The sequence below is a fragment of the Equus caballus genome, chromosome 28 (assembly GCF_041296265.1).
Source record: "Equus caballus isolate H_3958 breed thoroughbred chromosome 28, TB-T2T, whole genome shotgun sequence".
Classification (NCBI taxonomy): Eukaryota; Metazoa; Chordata; class Mammalia; order Perissodactyla; family Equidae; genus Equus; species Equus caballus.
The window spans coordinates 44274613-44299721 of NC_091711.1; the positions used below are offsets into that span (position 1 = coordinate 44274613).

Sequence of the window (25109 nt, forward strand, 5' to 3'; positions counted from 1 at the left end):
AAGGCTAGGCACCGAGGCTGTTCACAGAATAGAAGGGAAGAAAGCATCCTTTCTGGAAAAATCAATGGGGAGATCATACCACTCGTCGCAACCTACATGGAAGCCATCCAAGAAAATCTAAGCGACAAGAGAATATAGCCCCTTACAGCAGCTGGGGACCCGAGAGGTGAGCATGCCCAAGCCCCCATCACACAGATAGGAAAACCAAGGCCCAGGGTAGGGGCCATGACTGGCCCAAGGCCCCACAGTGTGTTGGCAGCTCTGCCACACGTGAGGGGTGTCCGGCCCCAGGTGACTCATTTGCAGGGGTGGGTGGGCCCTTGCTGGCCTTCATGCCTCACGCCCCAGCCATCCAGTTCCCTGTGGTCTTGCCCACACTGCCAAGGGCACCAGATTAGCCTCACCCAGGTGAGTGTGCCTGGGAACGAGCTTCTGGGCTGCCTGCTTTGTGAGAATTCTCTCACATAATCCTCACCACAGCCTTGTGACTTAGGTACTATTATTACCCAGGAAACCGAGGCTCAGAGAGGGCAGGCAACTTGCCTGAGGCCACACAGCTGGTTAACAGCAGAACCAGGGATGAACCCAGGCAGCCTGGCCCCTGAGCCCTTTGCCACCCCTCTGTGCTGCCATCTCTGTCAGGGATGGATTAGGGGGAGTAGCCACCCTGGCCTCTTGCAGGAGCTTCCAGTCACCTCAGGCCCAGGCTGGAGAAACTGCTCCAGGAACCCTCCCCAAGTCGGGGACCCGCATCCACTCTGCTTCCTCGGCAACGTTGGCCGCAGAAAGAGTGAGGCCTGGGCTGGTCCTGGACCCCAGGACTCCTGAGACTGCAAATTAAAAGATGACCCAGGCTGGTCCTTAAGTCAAAGGCGGGGCTGTCAGGGAATCCCAGGACCAGATGCCAGCCTGCGAGACCTGGCTCGGGAGGAGCTGGAAGAAGGCAGCTTTGCAGGATCTTAGAGCACTGCCCCAAGTTCTAAGGCATGAATGCATGCAGAAGGCGAGTTTGCAATGACCAAGATGTTTGTGTGAAACCTGCCCACTCTCTCATCAAGACAGCTTCTCACTTCTTCCAGAACGGGCTCCCACTGCTGAGAGAAACAGGGCCCCCTTTCTCCTCCCCATCCCTGGGCTTCAGCCACACGGGGTGACTGGCCTTTCATACCTGGAAGCTCTGCTCTTTCTCTTCCTTCTGGTGGTACACCCTTCCCTGCCTTAGCCTGGCAAACTCCTACTCACTCTTAAAGGCCTTCAAATAGCACCTCCTCTCTGAAGCCCCTCTGGATTGCCCTGTCAGAGTTCACAGGGATTACCCCAGGGAGAACTTTCTCCATGATGCCTCCAGGTTGCCGGCACAGGCAGCTCCCTCCACCACAGCTGCCACTGATTGAGCACCTGCGGTCTCCTTAATCCCCATAACAAGCTGCAGGCAGAGGTCACTACTCCCGGGTTATTGCCTTTTAAAACTGCCGCACTGAGACTAAACAACTTGCCCAAGGTCACACAGAAAGTGTCCAGGGAAGACTGTGCTAGGGACTGCTGACGCCAAAGCTCCCGGTCCATTAGACGGGGGCTTCTGGAAGGAGGGGCCTGCTATGCTTCTCCATCTCTGTATGCCAGGAGGGTGCCCGCAAGTGGGCAGCTGGGAACCTGGGCTCTCGGAGAAGTGAGCTGACCAGACAGCTGGCCCTCACTGTGGCTACCTGCCTGGTGCTCCCAGCACCTCTGGCCGGAAGAGTCTTGAGCCGTGGCCTGGGATGGACCCCGCATCTTGGCCTTGAGGAGAGCCTATCCACTCTTCCTTCCTTTTCCATCTGGCAAAGGAAGCTCCATGGGCACCAGAGCCGCACAGGCAACGGCCAGGCAGGCGGGCAGCTGCTCCTCACACACAGGCCCTGCGCCCGCAGCGCTCTCTGGCTCCCCTCTGCAGCCTGGTTTGTGGGCCCAGGACCTGAAGGAAATGCAGGGTAGATAAGCCCACCACCACTTTCCGAAGGGACATTATTTAGCCATGTGAGGCTCTCCAGCTGGGGGCAGACAACCCCCTCACAGACGTAGCTGGGGCTTGCCTCCCACATGTCAGGCTCCATGGGGAAAAACCCCCTTTGGGTGGGTTTGCCCAAAAGAAGTGAGCGGGGCCACTGTTCCATCCGGTGGCCCACGTTCCTGAGGGATGTGCGGGTCTGCATCTGCTCCTCCGGCCTCCAGGCACAAGCCTCCTCTGCTCAGCTCTCGGCAGGTGCAGAGAATGCTGAGAGGGTGCCCTAGCAGTCCCTGTAGCCAAGGGCCTGACGGTGACCACAGTGTGGTCAGCTCTAGGAGAAGGAGAATGGGGGTGGGCAGGGCGCAGGCCTCCAATCTATCCCAGGTGGACGGCAAGGGAGGCTTCCTGAAGGAGGTAAACTGAGTCCAGAAGGCCTCGACAAGGCAAAAGAGGAGATGGTGAGCTCTAGCTGAGGCACCAGCTCTGGGGAAGGGAATTAAAATGAGGGCCACAGCCTAAGGCCTGGTGTGTGACGGACTGGACCCCGCTGGCCAGAGCATTCCCCGACCTCCATCGGAGGAGGGCTCCGGCCTCAGCTTCTCGGCTCAGAACTCTCCATCCCTGCCGGGGCCTGAGCTACAGCCTGGCCCCAGTAATACCTCACCCTATCCCCATGCATTCTCCAGAGACCTGATCCAGAGACGGACCACCTGTGTGTGAGCCACTGCCCCCGCGTGAGCCCTGCTGCAGCCCAGAGCTGTGGGCTGTGGTCGCTTCCAGGCCCTGGTCAGGCTCAAGCTCCCTGCCTTTCTGGGCCTGTTGGAGGAGTTAAGGTCCCGGGACATTCTGCCAACCCCAGCCTGGCTGCAGAACCCTTTGCTAGTCTCCTGGGCAGGCTGGGCAGGCATGGCAGCTGGGGGCATGCCCAGCCCTGGCCTGGTATCCCCGATGCCCCATCTCAGCCTCAGTCCTGGGCTCCCAGTCTCCGGGCACCCTTAGGAAGCCGCTGTGGGCGGAAGTAGCCTTCTGAGACCTCGGGGCACCCAGGCTAAGAGAATGACAGGACCACAACCCTCGCTGGGGATGGAGAGACCCACTGGGGAGGCAGCCAAGACAGGGCAATGGCTGGGGGTCAGGGGAGCGGCCAGGGCCTCCCGCAGAGCGAGAAGGGGGCTGGTGTGCCAGGGGGGAGGGAGGACCAGCTCCTCCCCGCCATGCTGGCCTGTCTGTCTCCAGCACTTCACTGTAAAAATAAATGGAAGAAGCACACGCCAGACAGAAAAAAAGGGAGGAAAAAAAACCCCAAACCACCCCACACGGGCTCCCTCGGCGGGTCGGGGCCAAGGCCTTGGACTGGGTTACTTGCTGCTGCTTCTCCCCGGGAAGCTGCCGGTGCCAAATTTGCATTTACCACAAACAGAGACAACACAATGTCATAATCCTTCTCCTGTCATTCTCCCCTCTCTTCCTCCTCCCACCTCAGACACACACACGCTAACACAAAATGACGGCTCCCTCGACAGCCTGAATGAGCAAACCCCTCGATCTGCCTCTTAATTGTTGGCGTTTCTCTCCAGCCTGCGCTCCGTGCCCATCGCCCAACTTGCAGCAGACCACCCACTGCCCCCTCCTTTGTCCCAAATCGCCGCTGACAAATGGCCTGCTAGAGGTGGAAGAATATGCCTGGAAATAATGGGGGGGGAGTGCGGTGAGAGAGGGAGAAGCCAGCCCCCACCCCCCGCAACCTCTGCACCCTCACTGCTGGGGTCCCGGCCATGGACGCTGGCTGGACCCGAGGGGACAGAGGGCAGTGATGGTGACTCGGCCCCTGGGACCCTGACCTGGGGCCCTGCCCTTCACGCCCCTGCTGCTGCCCTGGCCACCGCGATCCCAGAGCAGCCCCCTTGCCCCTCCTCTCCCGGCCACCCTCCTGGGCACTGCTCAGAACATCCCCCGCGCTCCCCTCCCTCCGTCGCTCTTTATGGCAGTTTCAAAGCTGCAGCCGCCACTCGAGCAGCTGCGGCCTTTGATGGGGACAAGGCAGGGAAGGCCGCCTGGGAGGCCCCTGCCCGCCCTGCCCCAGCCAGGCCCGGCCCTGCCCGCCCCCGCCTGCCCCCGCCCACCCCCTGGGAGCCTCGGGCCGGGCAGCGTGGCGCGGCGGAGCGCCCAGCGGGCACGCCTCGCACGCCAGAGCAAACTTTCACGACCGGAGGGAGAGGCACGGCGCACGCTGGTTACCTTTGCAGCAGCATCCTTCCTGGCACTTGCCCCAGACCCCTCTGATAGCCAGGTGACCGGCCAGCCAGGAGGAAAACAACTCCCGAGGCTGGGAGGAGGGGAAAAGGAAAAAGGAGAAGAAACGGGAAAGGGGGGCAGTTCCTCGGCTCTCAGCCTCCTCGCGGCTCCTCCTGCCCGAGCCGGCAAGTGAAGTCACAGGGCCGGGGCGGTGACATCAGCTGAGCCTCTGACATCACAGCCCCTGCCGGATCTCACCTCTGCAGGGTGGAGATGGAGGAGCAGCAGGGAGGAGGGGAAGGATGGAGGAGGGAGGGGAGCACCGAGCCCTCCATCGCCCTCAACTGTGGAGAGTGCGTGCCAGCATGGGGGGGGGGCAGGGAGGAGCGGGCGGCTCATCTCTGAAGAATATGTTTTATCTCTATAGATGGGGTGATTATGTGTCTATTTATAATTGGCCCCAGAGTGAATGGCTTAAAAGGGGCGACCGCCCACCCCAGGCGAGAATCGCAGCTCACTGCTGTTCCTGGAGCACAGGGGTCAAGGCCAGAGTGACGGTTCACAGAGCACCTACTGTGTGCTGAGGACTCACTCGCACCCAGCACCTTGGATGGTGGTCACCAAGACCTGGCGAGCCTCAGACAGGAAAGGGTCTCCTGGAGGCTGCACAGCGGGAAAATGAGCTGGATGTGAGGCAGGGGTCACAAGAAGCTGGGCCAGGTGGTCAGGGCCAGCGAAGGGGCCCAGAGCCCTAAAGGCCTGCCAGGCAGCTTCCAGGTTTTTTGAAGCCTTCACAGCTGCTGGAATGCGATCTTGGGTCTGATAACTCAGCCCAGGCCACCCGCCACAAAGGTGCCAGCAGGGGCAGGCAGGGCAGAGCGGTCCCAACTGCCCCTAGCCCCATCCCTAGGGGCAGCAGCAGCAGCAGGCCTGCCCCGCAGTGGCCGGCCAGTAGCACTAGTTCCCATGGGCTGAGCACCTCCTCCGTGCAGCCCCAGCACCAGGCGCCCACACTCCCTCTCTCACTCCATGGCAACACCTGAGAGGTAGGCACCAAAGGAAACCCCATGTCACATGGGGAGACCAAGGCCCCAGAGGTGGTGGAACAAAACTGGGACCCAAGTGTCCAGTGCCTGGACTCTGGACCATAGCCAGATCCTTGGCCCGGCGATGTCCTTGGCTGGAGCCGCCTCCTCTCCAGCTACTCAGGCCATCCCCAGCCTAGCAGGGTCTCTGATGCCCACCTGCTTTGAAAATACGGTGCGTGCCTCAGCTCTGGCCTCAGATGAGAGGCGACGCAGCCCACTCTGCCTGCCCCCTTCAGCCTGAGACCTCAGCCCAATCCCGGGCCCTCAAGGCCCTAGTGTCCCAACTGCTGGCACCACCCTCTTCTCTGGCACCACAGGGCATCTGGGCTGCTGATCAATAGCTGCCCAAACTCGGTACACACTTTCACCTGAGCTTCTGGGCCTGACATCTGGAGAGGGCCTACTAAGCGCCAGCTCCAGCTATCCCGTTCATCCTTCCCATGTCCAGGATAGCAGGGTTACAGGCCAGGACCTGGGGCTGCTCCCACTGTCAGAGAGCACTTTCATTTCTCCCAGGCTTTCCCTGAAGCCTGGAGCCAACAGTCCCACCTCAGTTCTCAGGACTCCTACCATACTCTGCCCGGGTCCTTCTCTCCACCAGGACCTGACAGGGTGCAGAATCCATACCAGGCACTCAGCAAACTCTTGTATTAAGTTGACCCTACTTGCAAAAGCTGTGCGTGCAACTGCAGACACAAGCAAGGAAAGCAGAACAAGCACCTTCACTCAGCTCCCTAAACAAACCATGCTCTCTCGCCTCCGGGCCTTCGCACGTGCTGTCCCTCTGCCTGGAACACCTTCTCACCCCACCCCTACCCCTTCCCTGGCTACATGAGGGTCTCAACGGAGACATCACTTCCTCTGAGAAGCATTTCCTGACTCCCAAGTCCAAGTTAGATGCAGCTTCCCATGTTTTTCCCACATGGCAGCTGCCACTCACAGTGTCCTGGGAGGCAGCAGGAAGTGGTGGGAAGGGACGGGGGCTCCGGGGCAGACTGCTGGGGTTCAAATCCCACCTCCCCAACTTGCTCACCGTGTGACCTTGGACAAGCCACGTGACCTCTCTGAGTCCACTTCCTCCTCTGTGGAGTAGGGGTGATAACCGGTGCCCTTAGGAGGATGTCAGCACGGTGCAGGCCCTCGCCAGACCCCAGCAGAACTGGACCTGCCTGTTGAGCTGCCTGCCCCCTCAGCCGGGCTGCTAAATCAGCCAAGGAGATGGGGCTGTCTTGTCTTCCGACCCCTGGCATGGTGCCCGCACATGGTGGGCACTCAGGAAACACACACGGAGGAACCCAGGCGAGATGGGCCGAATCAGAGGACGCAGAATTTTAATTCAATTCGGCAGGCACCTACATCGGGCTGTCTGCTTTTAAATCTTGGCTCCACCACTTCCTTCCTGTGTGATCTTGAGCAAGTTACTTAACTTCTCTAAGCCTCAGATGCTCCACCTGTAAAATGGGGATAAGAATAGAACCTGCCTTATAAGGTTGTGGTAAGATCACATGAGAAGAGATGCAAAACGCTTAGAGCAGTGCCGACTCTTAGCAGGAGGCAGATCCGTGTCAGCTGCCATCGCTACTACTTTATCTGATCAGGGCCTGCGAGGTGCCACAGAGGACAGAAGGAGGTCTGGCAGATGCCGTGGAACAGTGGGAAGGAAGCGGGCTTCGGAGGAACACAGATTGGGCTCCAACAGAACCTCACAGAGCCTCAGTTTGCCACTCTTGAAGCAGGACAGGGCTTCTTACTCCACTGAGTTTCTGAGCGGGTAACTGCAGACAAGGAATAGGCAGGTGCCAGGCACTTTGTAGATTGCTGTAAATGTGGGTTCCCTTCAGTCCCCTTGAACTATGGTCAATCTTGCAGTTATTCAGTAACTTTTCACGAACATCCCGACTTGGGTGAGGTGGGATCACAAGCCAGGCGCAACAGATGCAGAGAAGAGGCTTAGAAGGGAGGGGGGCTGGAGGGAGGCACCAGGGAAGGCTTCTTGGAGGAGGAGGAGCGTGAGCTGAGTCAGGAAGGCTCCGGGGAAGGAAGAGGAAGCAAGTGCACGGACAGAAGAGTAGTGGTACCCAGACCCCCAGGGAAAGCACGTTTCCAAGGCAGCAACGCCCAGGCACACGTGGTTGGAGGGAGCTGTCATCTCCACTCGGGAGCATGAGATTTGGGGAGCACGGTGGCTGAGCTGGAGGGTCTGTGAGCACTAAGCCTCTGCTCTGGGCATGTTACTGCTGGGACAACAACACAGAGACCAGAACAACCAAGCTGGGAGGGATGCTAGAATCATCTGGAGCAACCATTCTACAGATGTGGAAAGTGAGGCCCAGAGAAAGGAAGGGACTTGTCCAAGGTCATGTGGTATCAGTGGCAGCGCTAAGGCCTATGCTTAGCCTTGTACCCCCTAGGTCAGAATTCTTTTCATGATAATGCAACAACAAGAGTTAATGGTACTTAATTAGTGCTTATCATGTGCACCCCTGTCTTAGCTTCTTATAAGGATAAACTCGTTCATCCTCCGGTGAGGGACTATCATTGCCCCCATTTTACAGACGAGCAAACTGAGGCCCAGAGAACTGCACCGAGTTACCCAAAATCACGTGGCTAATAAAGAGCTGAATCAGGATTCAACCCCAGGCTATCTGGCTCCAGCATCTGGGCTTTTAACCAATACACCCTACTGCCTCTCATCACAGCATGCATCTATCGCGGCATGCAAGCATGCAGCCAGCCATCCAAGCAAGCGTGCCTGCATTCACTCCAGCAGTGCGGACCGAAGCTCCGACTGTTCCAGGCACTGAGGAGTCAGCAGTGAGCACACAGCCAACCCCACAGAGCCCTGCCCGCCTCTTCGTGACCCCTGCTGCCTTGCACTGTGCCCAGTCAATTCAGAGCTCACTAAAAACCGTCCTCCTGAAAAGCCCGGTTTCAAATTTAGCTGCTTAAGACCACAGAACGCTCAACTGCTAGGAAACCACAAACCACCCCCCTTTCAAAGACCATTACATCTCCTGCTTAGGAAAGGGGCAGTGAAGACGATTGATCCAGTATCAATTCCTGGGCAGAATGGTGAGTTGCATGGAGGTCTGAGGCCTCACTGGCATAAAAAAATCCTGCAAATCAGATTTGGAAATGTTCAGTCCACGGAACTTGAAGTCGTCAAGCGAGAAGGTGCAACAGCTGAGTTCTGCCACCACAGGAGCTTTCAACAAGTCCAGCCCCGTGAGCAGAGAGGAGGCAGGCCAGTCCCAGGCACTGGGCACCCTTTCAGATAGCCCTCAGGGCTCCCAGAAAACCTAGATCTTTTCCTGCTAATAGCAGAGCACCTGCTCTGTTCCAGGTCCACTACCCTGTTCCATCCCAAAAGATTGGCACAACTGTTCCATTCTCCAGATGAGGAAACTGAGGCTCAGAGAAAGGAACACTTGCCCAAGGTCAACACAGGCCTGGCTGGTTCCAAAGACTGTGATCCCCACTCAACACTGCTGCTTCAGCACGGCCTCGGGCAGGCCTCATTCCTTCTCTGATCCTCCATTTCCTCTTTTATAAAGAGAAGACAGTGGGGCCTAAGAGCAGGAAGCTCCCTTGCAGCCCTGGCATTTGGTGCTTCCATCCGATGAGGCTGCAAGACTGGGGCCAAGGACAGGGAGGCAGGCTGGGCAGATGCTCCCCCGACCCACACCACCTTCCTCTCGCCTCCCCCGGGGCCCTGAGTTAGTCTATACACAGCCCCAGAGCAATAGATCTTAAACCGGGATCCACATCAGGAAGGAGAGGGTTTTTATGCCCATTCTACAGATGCAGCTATAGATTCAAATCTGGAAGATAATCGGTGCTCTCCCTCTGCCACGGGATCCCCCCAGCACACTCTGGGAGGTTCCAAACCTCACCTGCTGTTGCCCAAAGCACAGAGACAAAGTGAGAGGAACTGGTGGCTGTGGAAATCAGGCTATTAGTAGAATTATTAACAATAATCTCCAACATCTGCATAGCACGGTGCCACTTCCTGACTGTGCAAATGCTCACAGCCTGTTTCCTCTTCCATAAGACAGGAATGACAGCATTCTCCCCTGAGATGGCAGGACAGGAATCACGCCTCCCATTTTCCGGACGAGGAAACTGAGGCCCAGAAAGGTGGGGTGAAGTGTGCAGTGAAGCCACGAGTCTGTGACACTGAATGCAGGAGGCTGAAGGGAGGGAAGGGCCTGGGGTGGGTGTCAGGTGGGCTGAGATTCTGAACCCAACACACTTTTATCTGTTGGCGATCCGCCAACGGCCACAAACGAGGGGCAATGTGCCCGCCCCAGGGCCATCAGGAGCCAGCAGCCTGCCCCGGGCGCAGCTGCCGCCCTGGCAGACCCCCAAAGAGCCCCCCGAAGAATCGCTGCGCTCCCAAGCTTTTTTCCCATTCCAAACATGCCAGAGCCCCGCGGACCCCGGAGGCTGCTACTTAGCGCCAGATTAATCACACCGAATTCTCCATCCAGATATTGCGTGCAGGCCGAACTCCCACCGCTAATCGCCGTAATATTCTCCTCGGCGTGTGCAGGCGGCCGGGGCGATGTTCCAGGAATATTAATTCTCCACCGCCGGCTCGCTCCTGCCGCACGCATGCGCCCCCTGCGCCGCTGGCTGCCGCTCAGGGATCGGAGGCCGGCGGGTGGACAGGAGGCCAGCAGGAGGCCGAGTCCAGGCCGAAACCCTCCTTGGGGGCCGGGGCCAGCCAGGGGGGAAGCAGCACACCCCGCTGATGTTTTAACGTGAGCCACCGCAAGGCCGGAGGGAGCTCGTGTCTGCAGTGAGGGTCGCCCCCCTGCCCCTGTCTCTCCTCCAGTCCTGCCCGGGGCTCCCTGCCCTGGACTGCAGGAGGCTCAGGGCCACTGAGAAGCCACATGGCAGAGGCCCTCTGATGTCCTCCCAATGCAACAGAGCTTGGAGGAAACTGGCAGCTTAGGGACCAGCTAATCCCAGCCAAAAAAAAAAAAAATAGAACACACACAAAAAGGAAGGAAAATCTTTCATCTGCTCAAAATACAAAACATGGGTGGAGGCGGGGCTTCAGGTGAGGAGGGTTGGCTCTGCTGTGGGCCTGGCAGGGCCAGGCTCTGCTGCTGGCAACTCCTGACCCCACTAAGCGCAAGTAGGAGACCCTCTCCCCACAGTGTGGCCATTAATAAGGGGAGCCCAGGGAAGGCCGGGTTGGGGGATGGCTTCTAGCTCCCAGAGGGTCCCTGGGGATAGAGAGCCCACCTCTGTTTCAAGCCCGCAAGCTCTGGCTGAAGCGTATGCTGCTGGGCCTGGGAACAAGACACTGGCCTGTCCTCAGGCAGCTCCTAGCAAGCCAGCAACTCGCCAAGACGTCAGCCTCCCTGAGCACAGGCGCTGGGAACGAGCCCTCTGCCCACCCTGACCCTGAGGCCCCTAAACGGCACGCAGAAGAGTCGCATCCTCAGGGGCTTCACAAGACGCTCCCTCTTGCCTTGGTTCAAACTCAGTACAACCAAGGGAAGCAGCTTTAACAGGCCCGTTTACAAATCAGGAAACCAAGGCACAGAGAGCTGAGGTAAATGGCCCAGCCAGATCAATCCCCAGGCTGTCAGAATTCAAACCCAGGGCCCCTCCTCTCCACCACGCCCCAGGCCCTCTTCAATCCAGGACTCCACTCCTCTTCTCTGAAATGACCTTTAAGGTCCTTCCAGCTACCGCATCCTGCCCAACAAGCCAAAGCATTTATTGAGCATCTACTGTGTGCCAGGCCCAGGGTTCCAGAAACGCATACGGTTGCTCAAGGAGCTCAGTCTGGCGGGAAGAAAGATAAGTAAACCAATGACCACAGTCCAGCCTGAGCCCCAGGGGAAGGGGCCCTCCCCTATGGCCTTAGGAGTTAAGGAGGGCTTCCTCGAGGAGGCAGTCATTGAGGAGAAGGCAGGAAGGAGAGGGGATCCTCACACTGGAGTCTGGACCAGAGTGGACAGTTGGAGTTGAGAGCAGTTTTTGTCAGCGGTTCTTGTGAAGGCGGCCTCTGTGTGGGGAAGTGGAGCTGACAGTGGGATGGTGAGCTGGGTGGGGCAGGGCGAGGTGTGATGGGGAGCCCAGGCCTGGTGCAGATTCTGGTGGGCTGAGCTATTCCCCAACTCAGCTGTCCAGGCTGGCCCAGGCGAGGCGAGGGCAAGGCCCTGTGGCCGTGGGACACTGAGGAGGGGCCCCTTGAACCCAAGTCTCCTGAGTCCTGGTCCAGTGCTCTGACTGGGAGGCAGAGCCCGTAAGAAAACCCAAAAAGGTGGGTCCAGCTTAACGAGGTGAGCAAAAGAGAGCTGTGTGAGGGTTTGGGGCTCAACCGAATTCCTCTTCAGCAAGGACTAAGCCACTAAGACTAAGAGACTCAAAGCTTAAACCAGAGGTTCAGTGCAAGCCCCTGGCCTCCCCCACAGCAGCCAGCACCTGTCCAGCCTGAGGGACACCGGTCGTCCCCATGTCCCTGTGGACCTGAGGTGTCTGACCTGGGCAGGTGCCAGGCACTTCTCACATACTACCCCACACATAAGTCTCACGTGCGTTACGAAACCGAGGGGTCTTTCACCCATTTCTCAGATAGGGAAACTGAGGCTTACGGACAAAGCATGGACAAAAACAAACACTCATGGGCCTCCCCCATGCTGGGCTCTCTGCCCAGAATCTCAGGGTGGGATCACAAGGAGGGAGCTCGCCGGGTTCCAGAGGCAGCTGGAGGCAGAATTTTATGGCTCTCAGGTGTGGGCCTGGATGTTCAGTGTCCTACCCGCCAGGCCCCACTGCTTGCTCCCCATCAGAACATGTGCACAGGGGCCAGGATGAGGTAAAAGGAGCCCTTCTTGCCTGTCCCTACAGTCCCCAAGCGCCAGTTCTGTGCCATGGACTCACTTTATGGATGAGAAATCCCAGGCAGAGCTGGGACTCAGCTGGGAGCTGGCGTATACTCTGAGAGACTGGGGGACAAGCCAGGGCCCAGCCCTGCCCTCAAGGAGGTAACATCCCAGGGTGTCTACTGACCAAGGTGGTCATAGGACCCCAGGAGAGTGGGCAGCAGGCAGCCTGGGAAAATCCCAGGCTTCCTGGAGGAGGGGGTGTTTGGCAGCAACCTGGAGGACACGGAGGCCTGTGTGAGTTGCAAAGCGTCACACACATGAGACACAGGACCCCAGAACTTCAAGGGAGATGAAGCCCAGGTTTGACTCTCAGCCCCGCTCCCCGCCAGCCTCCCATCCTCTGCACCTCTGTCCTCCGCTTCCAGGGTGCCTAAGGCTGTGGCCGGTCCCATTGCAGGCCCAATCCCTGAAAAGTCCTACTGAATGGCCCGTCGGACTGTGGTGGCACAGCACATGCTCGGTGGGCCCCAGGCTCCAGATCCCACGCACCTGCTCCCATTCAGCACCACCTCTCAGGAGAGGCAGGGCCTGCATCTCAGGCCCCAGGCCTTGTAGGCAGGACAGACAGACCAGCGAGCTTTCCCTGGACTTGGCTCTGGAGCAAGGCAGGGGGCAGGATACAAAGCCTGGATGACCCAGGGGCCTGGGCCCCCTACAGGCCTGCTCTCAGGCCCAAGCCCCTGGAGGAGGCTGACAGGTGTCCTTCCTGGGCACCTCCCCCTGAGAGAGTCAACAGTTTCAAGTGATGGCTCCGGGCTCCTCCAGCAGGGGAAAGACCTAGGTCACGGCCCAGCCTCTCCACGCCTGGCTGACACTCTGGGCAAACCACCTCCCTGCTCAAGCCTCAGTTTGCTCATCTGAAATAGGACTGGCCACACCCATCTTGCAAGGTCACTATGAGGATTCCAATGATGAGTTGTCTCAAAGTGAGAGACAAACAGAAAGGGTAAATATTGGCTCCTTCCCTAGGGCTGGACACTGAAGGGGACCCAGGGAAGTCAAACAGGTCCTCTCCTGGACCCGTGGACTCACATTTACCTCCTTGATAGCCCAGAGAGGGAAGGACTGTTGTTCTCATTTCACAGATGAGAGTCTGAGGGTGGGCAGGAGAGGGGGCTTGCCCAAGCTCATGGAGCTCCACGTCCCGGGCATGCCTTGAGACTCTCTAAGCGGGCACTTTCCAGGCTATGGGAGGAGTGGACAGGGAGGAGGCCTGGGGCACCTCAAACCAGCCAACTGGCCAACCCCAGCCTGAGGGCCAGGCTAGGGAAGCAAGAGGCTCAGCCTGGCCCCAAACCCCAGCTCAGGAAGAACAGAGCCCCCGCCCCCTGCCTCCCCCAGCCTGCAGCCATCTTGGGCTCTGGCAAGGGCTTGTTTTGAAAGCCAGGAGCCCATCAGCCCTAGGACGGAAGCCAGGAAGGGGCTGGGAAGTGGGAACATCCCGGAGGACCAGCCTCCCGGTGGGGAATCACCCCCTGCCAGCGTCCTGCCTGCAGCGCCTGCAGTGCGGTGCATTAACGGAGCACAAACGCCGCACGGGCACCGGCAGGCACCTGCCAATCTCAGCCCACAGCCCCCCGCCCCAGCCCCCTCTCCCGGAGGACAGATAATTCTCTCGCTCTCCCAGCCTGACAAAATAACTAATGCTAACTCAATAAAGTCCCCCTTGAAGGTTTTTAATTACCAGTCTGTGCCGAAGACTAGAGACTCCGGGAGCGGGAGAGAGGCCAGGAGAGGCTGATGGAGGTGGGAGAAGCAGAGGCAGGAAGCAGCGCCCCGTCTAACTCAGGGAGAGGGCAGGGCCAGGCCGCTGCTGTCCAGGGTGCTGGGCCCGGCGGTCATAGGGATTTAGGATTCCTATTTGCAACAGCGGCCACTGATGGAGGCCGGGCTAGGTGCCCGGCAGGGACTTGACAGAGATTATCTCGTTTAAGCCTCACAGCCAACCACAAGGTAGCCGCTGATGTCTCCACTGTACAGAGGATGACAATGAGGCTCAGACGGGGGCAATGGCGTGCTGTGGTCACATGGCTGAGCCTGGGTTGTCCAGCTATACTTGGAGTCAGGCACAGTGCCTGGCTGCCTGAGGCAGGAAACACGAGCCAGGGACGTGGTTGAAGGGAAGGACAGAGGGCACAGGGATGACCCTCAGGAAAGGCTCTAATGTGTGTGTAGTGGGGTGGTGGCTTCCCCTCAGTGAGATGTGCTGGGCCAGGGACACAGACAGCACAGCCAGCAGCTGGCCGGACAGCGGCTGCCCAAGGGGACCTACATGGAACCTAAAGGCAGGAGCAGCCTGGTTGGGGCCGGCCCAGAAGACCACCAGAGATGGGCCAAGGCAGCCCAGAGACCTCCATGATGAAACCCACTGCCATGGAGGAAGAAGACGGGGGAGGGTAAGGCACCTCAGGAGAGAGGGTGACACAGCCTGGCGCCCAAGCCAAGCCTCCTAACCCTGGCCCAAGCACTTCCTCTCGGGCTGAGGGGAAAGGTCACCCGAAGTGACCTGCATGGCCGCCTCTGTCCCAGAACAACCCCCAACTCCTCACCACCCTCTGTGAGTCAGCCCCTCTCACTCCACCCTCCCAAACTAGGGGCCCTCCCTCTTCTCCTTCCAACTTGCTCAGCCTGTTCCTGCCTCAGGACGTTGCCCTGGCTGTTCCCTCCCCCTAGGACACTTGTGTTTCTGCACAACTGGCTTGTGTCATTCAGGTCACAGCCAAACAGCACCTCCTCACGGAAGCCTTCCCTGAACTCCCTACCACGGCCCGAGTGCCTGCCAGCAGCAATGCTGTGCAGCCTTCAGCCCCAACCCACACAACCCTCCCCACCTCTGGGCAGCCTTCCCGGGCCCCGGCAGAGCGACTGGCTCCCCACACAGTACAGGCCGCCCTCGACACTCAGAGCCTGGGCATCACGGAGGTGTAGACTCTGAAGTCAGCCTGCTGGGGTTCAAACGCTGCCTCAGCCACTTCCTAGCGGTATGAACTTCTCTGAATCTCAGTTTCCTCATCTCTAAAGTGGGGGAGTAGCCCCTACTTGCAGGGGACTGAGAACACTGCCTGGTGAGTGCTTGGTGTTGCCTAGCATCATCAGCATCATCACACCACCACCATCATCACCGTCAGCCCGTCCTCCCCCAGCCAGGCCTCAGCTAACTGGCTGCTGCATCCTTCACCCCAGGACAGGCCCTGGACACGTGGGCACTCAGTGAGCACTGGCGAAATGTCTGACCCTTCGAGACAGGCCGTGGAGGTATAACTGGCTCCTTTTTCTAGAGGAAATGGAGGCTGCGGGAGGCCCAGCGCCACTCTGTGGACCCACTGCCCCGGATCTGCTCTTTTCGCTGCCGCTTCTGTGAATCTGCTCTTCCCAGCTCTGCGGAGGCGCCAACCCGGGGGCGGTGCTGAGAGCCGGCGCAGCTGTGCCTGGCTCCCCAGGGCCGTGTGGGGTGGCTGGAGGACCCAACACCCAGCCCTGCCTGGAGCCTCCTGGCTGGGATCACAGCCCTGCGGCGTTCGAGCTGCTGCCCACCAGCCGGCCCCCTGGCATCGGGCCCGGGATGCCAGCCAGCCGGGAGAGGAGGCAGTTTGGCCGGCAGCCAGCTCACGGTGCCCGAGCTGTCAGCGGGGAGGCAGGCCAGGCAGGGCCGAGACCCCCGCCCCTGAACGGGGCCCTGGCCAGGCCACTGGGACAGGGCCAAGCTTCTCACTGCCACCGATACAAGGGGCCCCGGGGGTGCCAGCCTCAAGCAGGGCTCAGGACATACTCTCACTGGGGGGGTACCCAGGAGGCCTCGTCCCTATTTATTCAGCTCAGCTTTTCACTACTGTGGAAGCAGCACGTGGAGCAGGGGGAATTTTCAAGTCAAATAATAATAAAAACAGCAACAACCGCAGCTGACATTTAGCAAGCACTTACTCCATGCCAGGTGTTTTACTGCACTGACTCCTCCCAAAGGGAGATGCTATTATTATCCTCCCTCTACAGATGGGGCAGCTGAGCTCAGAGAGGCACAGCAACTCACCCGGAACCACACAGCAAGCTAGGGGAGGACTCTGAATTTGAACCCAGGCTGCAGAACCACTGTGCCCCAACCTCTCTGCTCTGCTGGCTCAGGCCCACACTGGATGACCCAGCTAGGGTGGCCTTGGGCAAGGAAGTTGCCAATTTGTAAAATGGCCACTATCAGAGAGGACCACACTGCAGAGCTGAGCAAGGGCTGAAGATAGGAAAACAGACCTGGGCAGAGGATATGCTCCCTAAGCATCGGGGGTGGGGGGGTTGGTCATATTCATCAAACTGCAGGAATGATGAGGGGTGGGCCCAGGGTGAGGAGGTCCACATCATCAGAGCCTCTGCCAGCCTGCCCCATCCCCCTGCAGCCTCCTGGGCACCCTCCGTGGGCATGGCTGCGCTGGAGGGGTGGGCACTGGGGAAAGGCAGTTCCCAGGGCCAACTGTGAAAGCCCAGGATACCAGGCCCTGAGGCTCAAACCCAGGAGCTGCCCCTTCATAACCACCTCTCCCCACCCCTTGACAGGGTAAACTCAGGAAAAACTGGCCAGGGAATGACGGGCCAACGAGCTCACACTGGGTGCAGACCCATCTCTTGCGTGGATCTCTCTTGCCCCTTGGCCCAGGACAAGGCTCGGGTTCTCTGTCCCCCATCAGCTGGGGACCAGAGGCAGGCCTGACGGTTCCTGGATCAAGGTCTCACAGAAAGGGCACAGAACAGGTACTGCTGAGCGTGTGCCAGGTCCAGGGCTGGGCGCTGGAGGGGCAAAGGCAGCCGTTCAGCCCAGCAGCTCACGTCTGAACACAGGGCCAGGGGCTTTTTTTCCTACCAACTCTCTCCTCGTTAATTCAAAACAAGCCCGTGGGAAATAAGGTATTGCCATCGTCCCCAGTTCCCACATGCCCAGAGAGGGACAATGACTTGCCCAAAGCCACACAGCTGATTAGGGTGCAAAGAGCATCCTGAGGCCCTCAGTGCTCCCATCACTTGAGTCCCTAACCCGGGGGAGGGCCAGGTGCTCGGGCTCAGAGCCACTGCTCAGTCCCTGAGTAACTCACCTGAGAGGCTGAGGGGAGCAGCGAGAGGAAGGAGGGCAGGCAGCTTTGGATGGTAGAGGCAGGCTGGTGGTGACGCTGCTGGGCTGACTGTGGCCGGGCGCCCAGTGAGTAAGGCCCCTGAGAGACAGGAGCGTCCCCTGCCAGGAGCAGATGCCAGGAGCGGGCGCTCCCTGTGACTCCACAATCAAAGGGCTGGCAAGACACTGCTGAAGTTGCCCCGTGCCGTCCTGCCCAGAGCCCTGGGCAGCAGAAGGCACCCCAACCTGGGTGGGGGCGGCCAAGGAGGGTCTGGACTCCAGCACTGCTGTGTGACCCTGACTCTCGGCAACTCTCTGGGCTCCTCATCCATGCAGTGATGGGCAGGACAGGGGACACCCTCACCGGCCCCGTGAAGGGCTGGACACACAGTAGGCCTAACCGGCTGGCTGGCACAGTTACACTTTTGCCCTAATTGCTTCTGTCTCCGCACTTGCGTTCATGGACACGCCTGCCACGAGGACCAATTTAACCGCAGAAAGCAGAGCAGGGACAGGCCAGTGCCTGGGGGCTGGCCGCGAATGGCCCTGCCCCGCAGCACGGAGCGCCCTCCTCAGGCCAGTCCGGACCCAGCCAGCCCAACGCCCTGGACTCCATGGCCGCGGCTGCCGGCACAGAGGTGGCGGCGCTGGTGTGTTCTCAGCCTCAGTGACTGGACCGGTGCACAGGGCAGTGAATTACCAGGCCAGGGACATGGAGACCAAGGGTTTCCACACCCACCACCTGCCCTCTGCAGGTGGGGAGGAAAACGGAGGCTCAGAGAGGTCACCAGACAAATCCTAAGGACTCAGCCTTTAGAAGGCTTGGGAGGAACAGGAGGGCAGATGGCAAGAGCCCCCCAGGGCCACCAACTAGAGATCCCAGAGAACAGTGACGAGGCAGGACCAACTCCCCTCCGTGGGTGAGCCCTAATGGAGGGCAGGCAGCAGGAGGTGAGGCAGGGGTTCCTGCTGAGGGTGGGGGACTGACGGCTCTGTCCCCAGCCCTCTCGTCCCCTCGGTCCAGCCCAGCTCCCTCGGGGGTTCACAGCCGTCCCCATTTGCCTCTCACACACCAGCCTCCCACCCACACCCCCTCTGCTGTCTGCACTGCCCACTCCTCCATTCCTTATCCTACTCTCCCTGCATCTCTCCCTCCCAGTCCACTCTCTCCCCTCTCCATCCTTCCCACCAGTGGGAGGCCTCAGTTTCCCCTCGGGACAAAAAGGCTGCAGCCCTGAACTGCAAGACTTTATGAATAAAACATGCCGGCAGTGGCGGGTCACCCAGAAACACGACAGGCCTCTCCACGGTGGACACAACCCCCGTTAGCCAGGACCTCTTCCCTTTTTCTCCCCAGCCAGCGACTCGCCAACCTCTGCACCCCGCCCTCCGCAGCAGCGCCCTCCCCAGAACTTGAAGCTCCTGGGGTGACCTGCCAAACGTGCCACCAGGCCAGGTGTGTAATGTCAGGAGTGGAGAGCAATTAACAGGTACCTGAAGGAGGAGGAGAGGAGAAGAGAGAATAGCAGAGGAAAGGAAGTGGAGGGGCAGCAGGAGGAGGGTAGAGAGAGAAAGGAGTAGGAGGGAAAAGTGGAGGGAGAAGGGGAGGGGGAGGAGAGGAGAGAACCAGGGGAGGGAGGGGGTGGGGGAGGGGAGGGAGGGGGAGGGGCGGTCTGAGATCCCGGCAACATCAAAGCTTTCCAGCCGCAGAGCAGTCACGTGCCAGCGGCCTCCTTCCCCGCTCCTTCCTTCCTTCGCTGGGAGCAGCCGCTGGGCCTGGGGCTGCTGAAGGAATTTTAAAACGAGGCAGATTGCCTGGAATATTGGGGGGTGGGGGGTGCAGGCAGAGAGCTTTGTCTCAAGGCAGCTTTTGAAACCTTTCCCCACAAGAAGCAGGTCAGGACAGAAGGGGCCGCTGGGCAGCCGCTGGGCAGGTGGCCAAGAGTGCGGACCACCCAGCTACTCCAATCCTGCTGGGGGAGGCTTGTGGCAGGGCCGGCCCGGTTATCAAGAGAAGCCAGAAATCTGGATTTTTATATGAAAGCTTCCTCTTTTCAATATTGGCTCCAGTAAAAAAAAAAAAAGGGAAAGAAAAAAAACACCACGTGGGCCAAATAGACCATGTCCTAACTTGGGTCCAGGAATTTGGTCTGCCACTTCTCACGGGCTTCAGCCCACATGTATCACAGATGGGGAAACTGATGCCTAGAGAGAAGAAGGGGCTTGCTCAAGGTCACACAGTGGGCATTCAGGGACAAGGGCTAGAACTTGGTGATCTCAGGACTCCCAGGCTGCAGCCTCGGGGTCACGCAAACAAGCCAGCCCAAGGGTCCCAGAGCTTAAGGGGCAGGCAGGGCTGTGACTGACAGAGAAGGGTTAGTGGCAGGGGAAGGTCTCAGAACCTGGCCACACCCACCCCAGGGGCCACCGCTCAATGCACCTCCTCTTCCTGAACAACGAACCCGGGCCTGCCGCTGCACGCTCTCTGCCCACTGCTCAATCCCAGCCCAACCCATCCTGCCAAGCCCTCCACTCCCCAAGGCCCCGCCTCAGCACGTGTTGTTACAGTCATTCATTCAACATGTTGTTACAGTCATTCATTCAACCCTTTGTTACATTCATTCAATGCGTTGTTAGTCATTCATTCAACGGTGTTGTTACAATCATTCATTCAATGCATTGTTACAGTCATTCACTCAACAGTTCATTCTGCCGTCCACTCCCCCCAGGCCCGCCTTGGCCCCACCCACAAATAAGGTCAGGACAGCTGATGGTTCAGACAGAGAGGTGAGACTTCCAGGGAGGCAGCTGCCTCTATGGGGTGGTAACCCGAGGTGGGAAGGGTGTCTCCGCAAAGGAAGGTCCCAGGGCAGGGGACAGAGAATTCTTGGCAGAAGCATAGCATATGTGTTCAGCAGGGGAGTGTCATGGCCGCTGGTGGCTGGAGGCAAGCCTGGGTGGGAGGTGGACATGGGGAAAACCAGAATCAGAAGCTTGGGACGGGGCCCAAGAAAAACTAGGACTTACAACTAGAATATACAACTATGTACTGGGGCTTTGGCGGGGGGTGAGGGTGGGGGAGCTTGGGACCTCTTGTGAGGGCACTGGGGAGCCCCCGGAGGTGTGTGAACAGGAAAGAGGAGGGCTCAGATTTTTGCTGTGGGCATGCGACTGGAAACACTGCTCTGGAAGTTATTCATTCCTTCATTTGTTCACGTGATAAGTATTACTGAGCACTTCCCTGTGCCAGGCCCCAGGCAGACAGAGATGAGGCAGACAGACGAGGTGCCAGCCCTCAGATGGAGGGGGAGACACCACTACAGGGGGAGAGGGCCGTCACGGGGGCTGGACGGGGCAGGCTGGCGGCTGGGCCTGAGCCGACGGGGTCCCTCCAAGTAGGAAGCCACCTGCCAGGTGAGGGCAGGAGGGGGCCTGTTCCTGGCAGACGGAACAGCATGTGTGCAGGCCAAGATGAGAAGCGGGTATTTCCAAGTAGCACAGTGGTTCGGCAAGAGCCAGGCTGAAAGGGACAGAGCTTCTGGATCTAGCCCAAGGGCAGTGTGGGAGGGAGGGAGGGAACACGGGAGCTGGGGCTCGTGGGGTGGGGCACCCAGCCCTCTGAAGGCCGTCATGGGGGGCACTCCCTTTCTATCTGCAGAGCCCGAGCAGACAGGCAGCTGTTCCCACAGACAGACTGCAGTTCCAGCAAGGAAGAACTTTCCAGCACACAGAGCCCCTTGGCTGGGCAGCCGCATGGGCCAGTGTGAGCAAAACTCGGGCTGACAGGCCCGAAGTCCAGGCCTAGGGCCCCAACCACGGCTGGACGACCTCAGGCAGGTCCCTCAACCTGAGCCCCTGGAGGACACACCGGGAGAGGAGCTGCTGGGCCTTGAGAGAAGCATCGACCGCCGGCCCCAGAGCCGAGGGCCAGCATCAGAGGGGCAGCTGAGGGGCCAGTGGGAAGGGGCTACGCTTGGTGGAGTGGGGGGTACCCTCCCTGAGCAGGGGCCTTGATGCCACCAATACCACCACCATAAGGTGTTAGAGCCCTGTTCTCCAAATGGGGAAACTGAGGCTGGGGCTCCCATAGCAGAGTTAGGACTGGCACTGAGGCTGGCAGAGACAACAGTCAGGGTCTCTGGAAGGGACAGGCCAGGGCAGATGGGCCGCAGCAGAGGGGCTGCTCTGGGACAAAGCTGAAGGTCTCCGGAGAGAGGGTCCGGGGGAGTAGGGGAGGGCATCTTTGTCAATCTTGGCCACAGCCAGCTGCAGGTGGCGCCTGCGGGGGCAGAGGGGAAAACCAGCAGGGGACCCCCCTTCATCCCTGCACCTCCATTGGCCCATCGTGCGCCCAGCCCTGGGGCAGGTGTGGCAGAGGGGGCTCAGCAGAGCCATCACTAACCGATGAAGAAACCAAGGCCAGGAGAGGACGCTTTGCCAAGGTCGCCGGCCAGCGAGAGGCAGAGCCAGGTGCCAGCTCGGGGTCTTTGGCTCAGTGGGGTTCCTGGGTGTCTCACGGGGTGGAGGCGGGAAGGAGGAAAGGAAAAAGGAAGGAGAGAAATCATCATTGGCGTAAGCCTGCCCCAGCCAGGCTCCTCTGAGACCCTCGCACTGGCTTCAACCACAGGCCTCATGGCACCCTCCTGTCCCGTCCTTCTGAAAGGACTTCTTCATTGGGTGCTCCAATCACCGGGGTGCTGGGGCCCCATCCGGGTCAACCCTAGCCTTCAGCCCTGCACACAGTGGGGGTTCAGGAAACCCTGGGGTGAATTATTGATGGAAACCACCATGTGCCAAGTCCTGAACACATGATCTTTTCTATCTTCACCACCGGACCCAGGGAGCAGGGGTTAACACACTGTTGTACAGAGGAGGAAACTAAGGCTCAGAGAGGTCCAGCCCCTCACCCTCAGTCACACAGCACACACACAGAGCACTCGCTGGGTGCAAGGCAGAGGTCCAACACCTTGCAGTACTTGCTCATTTAACCTTCACGACAACCCCTCCCAGCCCCCCCCTCCCCCGCCCCGGGCAGCTAATCTCGTGGCCCCATTTTCCAGACAAGCATCCGGACGCACAAAGATTTAAGTAACTTGCCTGATAAGCACAGAACTGGGGTTCCATCCCAGGCTGTGTGGCCCCAGCCCACACCTGTGCCACCTCCTCCCCTCCCGGTGAGGGAGGTAGTGGGACTCACACCGCCTTGGTCTCTGTGGCCTGTGCCCTTTCCTCATGGGCACTGAGGGCACCCTGTGGATGCGAGGGGCTGGCGTGGGGATGTGAGGGAGGCACAGCCTGCAAGTGGCTCAGGCTACAGGAGGAAGAGGAGGGCAATGGCGAGGGGGGAGGGAGAGGGAGATGTGGGGAGTGGGAGGGAAGTGAGGAGGGGCCCGCTCTCCCCAGGGACCTGGCAGACCACACTCCAGTCCAGGTGGGGCCCCGTGGGTGCCATGGAAGACCTGCCCAGTCCCCCTGCTGCAAGAACATCAAAGCTGGTTCCCAGCCAGCCCCAAGGTAGCGTCCTTTGAGGTTTGGCAGAGATGGGGCCATATTTCAGGCTGATACAAAGCAGGCTGCACCCCACCCCCTCCCGTCCGAGATCCCCATCTGGGTTGTCTACTTAATACCCCATTACGAGAGAAAATATACAGCCAGCTCCTGCTGGCCTCAGCTACCCATTCCTCCCTCCGAAAAGATCAAAGCTGCGCTGGATTCCCACCCAGAAATTCCGTCACCAGAAGCAGATGGGGGGGGGGGGGCGAGGCGGGAGGAGGCCAGCAAGGCGGTGCTCAGAAGGTAGGGGAGGAGGCGGAGCAGGTGCGGGTGGGGCCAGGCTTCCAGGTGGGTGCCGCAGGGCTGGAGCAGAAGCCTGGCAGAAGGGGAGTCACACAGCCACCCACCTGGCCCGAACAGCCCGACCAACTGACCGACCCCTGGCCTACAAAGCCTGCTGCGTTTTGTCCCTGAGGCCCCCCGAGAGCTTCCCCAGCCCCAGTGCAAGCCCTGGGAGGCAAGTGACAGCAGCAGGTCACTCTGTACCCACGTAATCAGCACTCCACGCTGCGGGCACCGTGCCAGGCAGGCGCTCACATAAAGACTGAAGTCTCACAGCACTGCTGCGAGGTGGGCAGAAGCATCCCATTATGTAGCTGGGGAAACCAAGGCACAGGAGTTAGGTGACTTGCCCAGGGTGGTGAGCAGCTGCAGGTGGTGGCTGCCCACTCCTCCATATTGAGGCACCCGCCTTCCTTCAGGGAACCCCCTTGCTTCAGGAGGTCTCGGTGGGATGTGAACCAAGTGTGTGCCTCCGCCACGGAAGCTGACAGCCATATCCCATATGGCAGGGGCAGGCACTGGACCCTCCTGCAGGCTGAGGATTAGAGGCCCCAGCTTACCTGGCCCTAGGTTCTGCCAGTGGCCCCATGCCCCCGGGTCTATTTGTCTCCATAGTTTGTACTCATTCCAAACCAGGAAATAGGTTCAGAGAGGCTCAGAGACCCAAAGAAGATGCACAGCCCGTGGGGAGCTCTGGGCACACAGCAGACCCTCTCCCTGGTCACCCAGTGGGGAGGGAGAGCAGGACCTGACCTGCACACCCTCTGGGTCCCCCCACCAACACAGCCCACAAGCAGTGAAATACAACCAGAGCGAATGTCAGCCCCACTGCTCCAGTGCCGTCTCCTGCACCCTAAGGCTGGGGGTGATAACTAGTTAGTGAGCTGGCCCAATTTCCTAAGTCATACTGGGTAGTGACCGACTCCTTCCTCTTGAGGAGGACCATGTCCCTCTTCCCCAAAACTGCTCCTCCTCCTGTCTCCCTGCCCCCTCCTCAAGAAATGGCAGTCACCTACCCAGGACCAGAAGCCTGGGGACCCCCTGCCCCCTCCACCTCCAGCAACCTCTCTGGTCTCCTATGCCTCCCTCCCAAACACTCTCCACGCTGGCCGCTACGTCAGTCTCACTAAATATCACGTCTAGCCACGTCTCTCCCAGCTCCCGGGCACGCCCAACTCCGTGCCCTGGATGGACACCTGGCTTGCCCTTAACTCTGTATCCTTGTCTCCCCAGCAGCCGCTTAAGCGACATCGATGGGATGAATGGAGAGATGAAGGCCCTGTTCCTTGGCACACATTGTTCCAGGATCGAGGAATCTTTGTCCCATCTCCCCGCCCCATCCTTCCAGACCTTTGGCCTCCCCAGGCTGCCCATCCTCTGGTCTCCAAACCCCTTGGCCTGACAGTGACCCTTGGCCAGGTGTCACTATTGGCGTGCCATCTGCCTCCCCATGGCTGGGAGCTCCCTGAGTACCAGGTGGTACCTGCTCCTTATCTACTCATGTACGTCCGTCCTCACGTGGGGCCTGGCCCTCAGGGGCACTCAGCGCTGGACAGCAGGAACGGCCTCTCAGGAGGGACCCTCGAGGACCGGCAGCACCAGGGTCATCCCACTGGGAATCGCGCACAGAGGCAGGGGCGCCCCTGGGGGCTCAGGGACATCTGTCCCCTCACTGTCCACTGAAGACTGACCCTGACAGACTCCCACCTCCACCTCCCTTCCCCACTGGGGACCGAGCAGCAAGCACAGGGCAAATCAAGCAATTTTCCAGATCCAGCAGGGCTCTGCAAGCCAGTGTGAACACGGAAAAAGCCTCCGGCCTTTGCAAGGGGGCACAGCGATCCGTGTGAGCCCGGTGGCTGCCGCGGCCCCACAGCCACCCCCCACCTCGAGCGGTGCACGCGGCTGGCCCAGAGATGCCTGCGCACGGCTGCCAATCCCCCCGGCTCAGCAGAAAGCCTCCA

General features: G+C 59.6%; 1 protein-coding gene across 7 annotated transcripts in view; it reads right to left on the minus strand.

Moving 5' to 3' along the window:
- The window catches only part of TCF20 (transcription factor 20), a 184969-nt gene that overhangs the window by 105570 nt on the left and 54290 nt on the right, over positions 1-25109 (minus strand). Inside the window, exon 1 of one of the 7 annotated variants that reach the window (XM_070253764.1) lies at positions 4226-4558. The exons of 5 other annotated variants lie outside the window; for them this stretch is intronic. The gene's annotated coding sequence lies outside the window, so the exon portion shown is untranslated. Of the gene's footprint in view, positions 1-4225; positions 4559-25109 lie in introns of those variants that run through there. One more of the 7 variants, XM_070253771.1, reaches the window with a different exon arrangement.